At 32.9% G+C, this 10,312-nt stretch overlaps 1 long non-coding RNA gene across 1 annotated transcript; it reads left to right on the plus strand.

Annotated features, from left to right (window-relative positions):
- Positions 1–9,446: 9,446 nt before the first annotated feature.
- Positions 9,447–9,951, plus strand: LOC123212601. Its single transcript, XR_006501569.1, has 2 exons — positions 9,447–9,531; positions 9,633–9,951. It is a non-coding gene; the product is annotated as an uncharacterized LOC123212601 (long non-coding RNA).
- The last annotated feature ends 361 nt before the right edge of the window (positions 9,952–10,312 follow it).

Raw genomic sequence — 10,312 nt, forward strand, 5'->3', positions numbered from 1 at the left:
CTATAAATAGGAGAATCTAGTGATCATGAAAAGTTGACAAAAAAAAAAATTCAAAATAATAAATTCAGGGGTGTCTTCTCATAAGAAAAAGAAGAATCTGCGCATTCAAAATGTGACATATAAGTTTTATCAGTAACTTGAAAATAAATAAATAATTTATGTAAACAGAGTATGTGGTGGATTCAATTCATGTTCAATTTAAGCATATTCAAAAATTGAAATAATAATTCATGTTAGAAAATGGAAGTAGATATGATGGTGGTAGGCTGTGAATTACGAATTTAGCCTCATTCGATTCACATCTCGAGAATCTCTTGCGTAAGATGTTGCAGGAGTGTGTCGGTTTCTTCTGGGCACGAGAATATATTCCTTGGGCTACTTGGATTCTTTGCCTACCAGATAATCAAATAGTTCACATATATATACATATATATATGATAAACTTGATTTTATTGTATTAATATGTACTTTTTTATATTATTATATATACAAATTGAATATAAAATTTTCATTTGATAATATGGGATCAGCGCCCGTATGAATTCTTTTGTTTGCCTTTTTTTTATTTTCCTAAAATAATACCTTTCTTTTGTTTGTTTTTATTGGCTTGCCAAACTAGGGCTGGATTCGAGCCGAATCTGCTTGGGCTCGAGCTCGGCTCGGCTCGGTTCGAGCCCGAAACGAGCCGCGCTCAGCTCGGCTCGATCGAGCTCGAGCCGAGCCCGAGCTGGCTCGGTATATTTTTTTAAAAATTTTTTTATACAAAACGGCGTCGTTTTGATTTTTATATATATACAAAACGGTGTCGTTTTGATATAAAAAATGAGCCGAGCCGAGCCGAGCCGTTACCGAGCCGAACTGAAAACGAGCCGAACTCGAGCCGAGCCGAATTCGGCTCGAGTCGAGCTCGAGCCGAACTCGAGCCGGCCCTCAAAAAGCCGAGCCGAGCCCGAGCTGGCTGCGAGCCGAGCTCGGCTCGGCTCGAATCCAGCCCTATGCCAAACCTATCCCTAAAACAACCTAAATATTATACTATGTGTTACCATTATCCATCGTAATTGGTTTTTAATTTCCTCCTTAATATGGAGAAAATTGGTTGGATTGAACTATAACTTGCGGATGTGAAGTAAGAAGAATTTTTTAATTGGGCAGAAACTCTAGCGTGATATTACTGGAGATAATATTAAATCTGTGCAAGTGAAAGATGAAACTGATACTAAATTTATAGAACGACTTGAAAACTGAGATAACAAAAATCATCATATTATCACATGGTTTTGTAAAACCTTTATAACTTCTATTCATATTCAATTTTTTGATTTTGACACTACAAAGAAGATTTGAGATTTTTTTAGCTAATTGGTTTGAAGCTATTGAACTTCTCACTATTATCAATTGTGGATCACTCTGTATTATCTCAAATAGGAACCAGGTTAGCCAATAAGTAAATTTCTTATTTGTGTACAACTTATTTGGAATCATGTTGGCTCAAGGTAATATTAGTAAGGATCATCTCCATTCAAGTTCTCATGGTTTTATGTCTGGAATATGAGGCAATTAGGGCTTCCTTATTCATTGACGTCCTCTCCCAACTCTAGATACTGGTGTTCAAAAGATTATCTTTAAATAGACACGTCTTGGCTTAGATAAATTTCCATAAATTGATGTTATCCTTGTAACCACACATTCTTAGTACTATCAAAAATCAAGAGCAAAAAATTGTAAGAATGGTCACCAACCTAATCATATATTTTTATGATTGTTTTACTATTGAATACAAATATTATCATGAGAATGGACATAATCTTGAAAACTGTCCCAACTCGACCACCAAAACTAAAAGAGGGATCTTTTAAACCTGAGAATTCCTCTAAGTTTGGACCTCTTGCTTTTGTTGTTGCTGCCTTTGAGGGATCTACAACTATCACCATGAGTAATCTTGAGACTCTTCTCAAACAAGTTATCTCTTCTAATTCTCTTTCGTATGTTGTCTTCTCTATCACTTTAAGTAAACTTTTTGGCTCTTTGACTTGATTTTTTGCAATCATATTACATTTACTCTTTCTATTTTGACAACTGAAACACCCATCTCCTCTCTTCCACCTATGTACATTGAAAATAAAACCAAAATGCCTATCACCCATGTTGGGCATGCATATGCTTCTAATCTTCACTACTCGATACATTCTTTGTTCCCAATCTAACTTTGAATCTTATCTTGATTGGACAATTATGTGAATCATGCCTAACTATAACCTTCCCTTTCTTTAGTTGTTAGGTGTAGGATCCGTAGACTGATCAAACTCTTGAGAAGGGTTACAAAGTGGGAAGATTATTTGAGCTTACCTATCTCTATCTTCCTATAAAACTTGAGTCTACAATTATAACATTGATCTCTTTTCTAAATTAGTGGCATCCTCGTTTGGGTCATGTTTCAGCGAGTAAACTTCATCCTTTAGTATCTTATAGCTTGTTAGGATTTATAAAATTTGAGTTGTTAAATTGTTTAAACTGTCAACTTGCAAAACAACTAGTTTTATCTTTTAATAATAATAATTCTCTTTCATATTTTCCTTTTGAACTTGTTCACTCTAAAATTTAGGGTCCAACCCTTATTTCATTTGTTAATGGTTACTAGTATTTTGTTTTCTTCATTGATGATTATTTTTGCTTTATTTAGATTTATTTCTAAAACAAAGGTTTGAAATATCGCAAGTCTATGTTAACCATGCTAGTATGATCAAAACTTAATTTTCTTACTTTATAAAGATACTTTGAACTGGTAATGCTATGGAATAACAAACTTTTTTTTTCTTCAATTTCTTTCTCAATAAGGTACTGTTATCCAATGTTATTATCCTCATTAGAGTCCATAAAGTCCATAATTGGCAACAAGGAGAGGAAGGGCGAGACTGAATACCTTATTCCTTATCATCGTCTTTATCGTCGACCCATCTTCATTATTGAGATGACAAAGATTATTTCTCATCCTTTACCTCCAAGAAAAAAATTCTCTCTCTGTCCTCTACCCGCAGAAAAAAACTTCTCCCCATATCCTTTAAATATAATATAAACATATTAAATAATAAAATTAACTTAAAAACTAAATTTCAAATGCCAAAAAGTATGCATAATAAAAAACATAAATAAATTTGAAAAACATAAATAATATAAAATTATAAGGATATTTTAGTATTTTAAACAAGTATATTAAATAAAAAGGCAAAGATAGGAACGAGATGGACTGGAGAAAGAGCATATGTATTCCCATCCTAAGCTCATTTTGGGTTGCGAAGATGTTTTTTGTCCCCATCTCCAACTTCTTTTTTATCTCTATTGAGGAATTCCTTTCCCATTAGGGTAGGGTAGGCTGGAGACCCTAAATTCAGGCCAAAATTGTCATCTCTAGTCTATTAATTAAAACTCATCTTAACTACAATCCACAGAGTTTACATATCAAAACTCATCCATACCATAATCCATAGAGTTCACATTATCAAAACACATTCACACCATAGTTCACAAAGTCCGTAAATAAAACTCATCCTTACCACAATCCATGGAGTCCATAAATAAACTTTCTACCCATCTATCTACTTAATTGTTAAACTGTCATTTTCACTTTCAACTATGTCTAAACTAAAACACTAATTTGAATCTTCATTTTTGACTAATTGCCACTAACGAAACAAAAAAATCATTCCCATTTAGAAATTGATCACAACACAATCCAACTACTTCAACATCACTAGGTCTAAATCTAAAACTCAACCATTGTATTTTCTTAACATAGTCACACAGTCTAGTAGACCAAAACCTATCAATGTCAATGAAGCTTTGACTAATCCTAATTAGAAAACAGTTATGCAAGTTGTGTAAAATGCTCTTCTAGCTAACAATACATGGTCCTTTTGTGTCATATACCTTTTACATGGATTTAATAAACTATAACTAGATATTCAAAGTTAAATTTAACTAAGATGAAATTGTTCAAAGGTACAATGTCAAACTTGTAACAAAGGGGTTCTAACAAACTCCAAAGGTGGACTACTTTGACACCTTTAGCCCCATAGTCAAAACAACCACAAATAGAGTTATTTTTTGTCTTATTGTGCAAATAGATAAGATATCAAATATATTGATATGAACAATGTATTCCTAGGTGGGGATTTGGATGAAAAAATGTTTAAGTCACACCTAAGGGTTTTGAGGTTATATAACCTAATAGAAATTGCATGTAAACTGGTGTATAAATTGAATAAGACACACTACAGTCTCAAACAAGCCCTTAGAGTCTGATTTGACAAACTAATATCAACTCTACAAAAATGGAGACTCTTTTGTTCCAAGAATGATAATAGTATTTTTATTTATAAATCTGAATAACAAGTATTGTATGCATTAGTGTATGTAGATGATATCTCGCTTAAAGCAAAAACCTTGATTTGATTGAAAAAATTGATCAATCATCTCAACACCAACTTTGCTATAAAATTATTGGGATCACTTCATTATTTTATGGGGTTGAGGTGTCTAGATCCTATCATAGACTTCATCTAAGTCAAACCAAGTATGTTAGCGATATACTCACTAAATCAAATATACTTGATGCCTAACTAGCAGCCACGCCTCTTTCAACAATTGCTAAATTATATCCTGATGATAACGAACTTTGAACACCCAACAATCTATAGAAGTGCAGTTAGGGCTCTTTAGTTCCTAACTTTGACAAGACTAAAATTAACTTACTCTATGAACAAGCTAAGGAAGTTTTTTAGAAAACCCACTCAACTATAATGGCAGTCTTGCAAATGAGTACCGAGGTACATTAAAAACACCCTCAATTTTGGTCTCCTATTTCAAGACAGTCCCTACTCCAATTAAACTGCTATGTTGACTTAGACTAGACCAACAAGTTACACGACAGGAGGTCCGCATTAGGGTACTATTTATTTTTACAATCTAACATTGTGCAATGAAGCTTTAATAAGCAAAAGATAGTGGCTCTATCATCAATAGAGGTTGAATATAGAGCCTTGACACAAACTGCCACTAAAATAGCTTGGTTAAGACGCTTGTTTCTTAAACTAGGTTTGGCATTTGTTGCAAGACTAGTAATATAATGTGACAATCAGAGTGCATCCCCTCTTGCCTCAAATTTAGTTTTCTATGCCACAACACAACACATAGAAATCAATGTCCATTACATAAGAGACCAAGTCGCACAAAAATTGTTAACTATCCAATATGTTCTTTCTTAATTTCAAAAGTCTAAAATACGCACTAAAAACATTGGTTGTGGCAAGATTTAAGACTCTAAGGCAACAACATTGTCTATTTCCATATGATAACTATGGAAAATTACTGACTTTGGATTTGATTTTATGTTTCCTGATCTTATAGGAGTGGCAAATACAACTTAGGTTCACACTACCTCTAAATTGAAATCCTAAATCTATTTTGCACTCGGCAAGCCAATTCCTTTCATTTAGACTTCTTGGTGGTGATCTTTTCTTTTGGCATTAGAAAATAATTCAATGGCATGTGTTATTGTTTCTCCTTGTTTTGGGAAGTTCTTTGGCGGATGTTGAGTCGTCATCTCTGGTGAAGTTAATTTTATGGTAATGGTGATATCAATTATGGATTTGTTGTGATATGTTCTAGTAAAGATACTTTTTGGTGGATTTTTTGTTATTAATCTCTTCTCATTAGAGAAACTAAAGTTGGTGTTGTGATTGTAGTCTTCTTGATCAGTTGATTGAAGATCTCTCCTTTTTTGTTGGTGTCTCTTGCTGATGTAACAAGATTAAGAGAGTTAAAAACTTTGTTAAGTCTAGAAAAGTCAATAGAATGTTAGAGTTATGTTAACGTTTTCTGCTAAAACCATTGTGCAAATTGAACTATTGTGAGTTGTCGTTAGATATAAAAATTTTCAATAAATCAAAAAATTTTCCTCAATTGTTCTTAAGAAAATATCTCTCTATACAAAACCTTACTCTTCTTCCTCCATTTCTGAACAGATTCGAACTTTTTTTTTTTTTGCTTTTTCCCTTGAATTTTAGTCCTCATCATCATCATAATGTTTCGAAAACTGTGCATATTATGTTGCAGTAATAATTACTAGGCCCAATAACTGTTTTCCGCTTGAACTTTGATGAAACAATAATTTTCTACTCTTCAAATTTGAAAAGTTTATTTTTTCACTCATCATCTACTTTTCTTTAATGAAAATTGTTACATAAAAGGGTAGCATGATCATTTTTCATGAACCTAAAAAAATACTATATATATATATATATATATATATATATTTAAGAATTCAACCAATGCAATGTTGACACATGAAAGTGTACAAAAATCTTAAAAAGTCAAACATTTAACCGAAAATTAATCAGTGCCGGCCTTTACATTTCTATAGGGACTATGTTCGTGTCAGAAGGGCAAGAGTGATCTAGATGGATGAGTCTTTGCCATCTAGAGATTAATTGGTAGCGACCTTTACATTTTTTCTATTGATAATATAGGCATGGAAGACCTCACATAATCACAAAAGTACCCTACTAGTTTACCATTTAGTGTTGAAAAGTAAATGGAGTCCTTGTTCCCTAGCGATTGTGATTGGTTTGGCAAAAAAACAATCGAGTTTTTGTTGAGAGGGAGATGTGTTGTCCAGAGGTGGGTATAAGAGAGAATCCATTGAATGGCCTTAAAATCACAACAATTTGAAAGTTGTTTGAAATCGACAGTGGTTTACATGCAAAGATGGGTTGTCTTGATTGTTTTACTGATATATTGATGGCTAATGGATGAAGCAAATCCACCATAAAATGTTGGTTGAGCTCGCTGCTCTTTAGAGAATATTGATACCAGTAGTCATGACTACACCGAAAAACGACAATGTTTTCATTTGACGATAGAGAGGGAAGGACAATTTAATCTAACATAAGCAAAACCAAATTGGTAGGCAATGACAAGATGACAGCCACCTTGATTTTTAAGTATTTCTATTATTGCAATACAAAAACCATAGATTGATGATTTTCTCCGGCAAGTGAAATATTAAAATTTCCATGCAAGTGATGAGTGAAAGACATAGAAAAGACCCTTCAGGCTTGAGCTACATCTTTCCGAGCTGGGGTTATTGATTAATAATGAAATTGACAGGATATATATATAAAATTAATATGAAATACATATAATATAATGTAGTCTCATGTATGACAAATCCGTGTCTTTCTCCTAGGTTTGCATGTGAGGGCGCTACGTAATAAATAAATTAATAATAACCTCTATATCTTTTCAATAAACCATACACCTCCACCCTTCCTCGAATTGTCTCATTCAATAACTTTCAGATAACCCACAATCGAATTAGGACTCTACAATGTGCATTTTGGGTCAAATTGAACAGGAGAATGAAGAGAAAAAATGCAAACCTTAATGGATGAAAAATATAATTTTTTAAAATTTAAATTTAAGAGAATTGTAAGTTTTTAAAACTAAAATAGAGGAATAAGATAAAATTTTACTTTTTAATAATACTGATTAAATAACTATTATACTTTTTGATTTAATGGATTTTGTTAACTTTAACAGTTGACAAAAGAGTATTTGAGTTTTTAAAAGGCCAAAGGACTATTTCCCACCGAAGGTATGCGCATTTCTCAAGTTTCCCCCCATTAACTTTGAAAATCCTATTTACCCACATGTGTACGGTTAAAACTAACGGTTTCAAGGGTAAAATCATTATTTTGTCTGTATTATAAAAAATAAACTTAAATTTGATTTATTTTCGCCCCCGTAAACCCTAAAAACTAATAATTTTACCCCAACCCAAGTTTTAAAAAACAGCATTCCCTCCCTAGGGTTTCCAGTTTTCAAAGTGCATTTTTCCGGTGTCGTTTCTTCCTCTCTGGCGACATCCAAGCGACGGCTCTTCCTCTTTGGCACGGTCTTCTTTCAACGGCTCTGCTGGGAGAGGTGATCGATGAAGATTGGTCGTCTTCGTCGATCACCACTTCAAGAAGAGCAGTCGAAAGAAGACCATGCTGGAGAGGAAGAGCCATCGCTTGGAGGTCATCGGAGAGGAAGAAACGACACTGGAAAAAAACACTCTAAAAACTAGAAACCCTAGGGGCAAAAATGTTATTTTTTAAAACTTAGGTTGGGGTTGAAATTATTAGTTTTTAAGGTTTAGGGGAAAAAATGATATAATTAACGGACTCAGCTAATTTTAACAGTCTATGAGTGGGTAAATAAGATTTTTAAAGTTAATGGAGGAAAACTTGAAAAATGCGCATACTTTGGGTGAGAAATAGTCCGTTGGCCTTTTTAAAACTTAATGGTTGAAAGTTTGGCGATAAACTAAACCTTGGGATCGAATTTTGCCTGTATGTTTTCCACACTAATGTATAGATTAAACCTTAGCCAAAGTCAAAGTGATGAAATTATGTGTTTCAATTAATTTTCCCGAGTGAGGTAAAATAGGTTTCTTGGGCAAAGCACCAAATAAATAAATAATTTGATGAACCATAAGGTATGGCTTGTTATATTGATATATTATAATAAATATCAATATAATTAATGATTAAGATGGACTAAAATGTGAGCAACTTTGATTTGTCCCAAAAGGATGAAAGATTTATTTAATTAAGTTGGATTGTCATACATATCATTATCACTTAGTCACAGCTAAAATTGGAAAGTGATTACCCAAAGCAACTCACTAAACAACTTAGCATAATTAAGTATTTAGATGGCTGAAGAAGAGTTTATTTTTCTTCAGTTGTCTAATCATATCATGGATTCAACTCTAGCTAAAATCGGAAAGAATTTATTTTAAGCTATTGTTCTTAGGTTATAATTTAACCAAAAAAGGATTAGCCTATTAATTAATTACGTACCCGTTTTAGTTTATTATCAAGCTACTTTCTATTCATATAGCATTTAATCATAAATTTTAATATTTTTTACATTTCCCTTTGTAATTTTCCCAAATCTACTTTTGATCAGAGTGAAATTGTATAACTGATTTCAGAAGACCATCCAATTATCACTATAAAACTTTTCTTTAAAAATTTTAATATTTTATGATTTTGTTAGCATTCGAAGTGATAAAAAATTCTAAGTTATTGTATTAAAACAGTAAATTTTAAGAGAGAGAGAGAGAGAATCTTGTATCATTTATATCCCAAACAAATAATAAAATTTCCATCACATAAACAGTAATTTGCAATTGCTTTTAATTTACTAAAAGAGTAAATTAAAATGCCCTTGTTCATCTCATGAAATTAATAACTTCTGAATGGACCCTTCAGCGACATCTCGGGGAAATGGGGACAGCTCAACCTCTGATCAAACAGAGCTGTTCAATCTTTAACATGAATGCATTTGATTCGTAAACTAATATAAAAATGATGTGTTTTGTTTTGTTTGCCTAAAGTCTTCTCCGTTGAAGATGGAGTGTCACAGGCTGAATTTTTCCAATTTGCCTGTGCATTATCTCGATATACTATCTGGAAGATCATCTTTGTATGTACCCATATTTTAGCTTATGATCACTGATTTCATCTTATCCGAGATTTATAAGGTATTTCATAAACCTAACTTTTTTGCAAATGCATTTATGACAGTTTCATTGTAATCATGACACATCATCTAGGCAAATTACCCTTAGGGTATGATCTGGCGATAGGGTGTTATATGGAGGCACCGCAAAGCCAATTAATGCACGCCTTGTCCAATGCCAACTAATGCACGCCTTATCCGATGAGTTGCGGTGTTTAGGAGGTAGAAGGTTCCTTTCAGAGACACTTTCCGGAAACCAATCTATGCACGTCTGCTTATGGCCGTTCTTCAAGGTCAACAAATCTACCAAAAATACTTAGTGATGGAGATCGTGTTCAACCTTTTTTATCAACAATAAATTTATATATAGCATCTTTTTATTTTCACACATTTAACATAAGAGTGGTTAAGATTGTTGGTCTCTCTTTGTTAATTAACTTTTAATCCATCCCCTTTAAGTTAATTTTCAGATAATTAAACATACTTCAGGTTCCATTTTCTGGTTGGTTTGTTTCTTTTTGAATTGTGATGAAATTTTTAGCTCTCCGAATATTTCAGGATTATTTTTCCAGGAATTATGATTTAGGCAGTGGTGATGGTGACATAACTACATAAGTTCTCCAAATCAGGGTTTGGGTGAGTGGATAAGCAACCTGTAATTTATGTTCATCCTATATAGACAATAGAAATCTCTTCGGGATCCTCCTTGGTCAAAGAATTTCTCTAAAAAAGCATTACACTACAC

This window comes from Mangifera indica, chromosome 3 (genome assembly GCF_011075055.1).
Source record: "Mangifera indica cultivar Alphonso chromosome 3, CATAS_Mindica_2.1, whole genome shotgun sequence".
In the NCBI taxonomy this organism is placed as follows: Eukaryota; Viridiplantae; Streptophyta; class Magnoliopsida; order Sapindales; family Anacardiaceae; genus Mangifera; species Mangifera indica.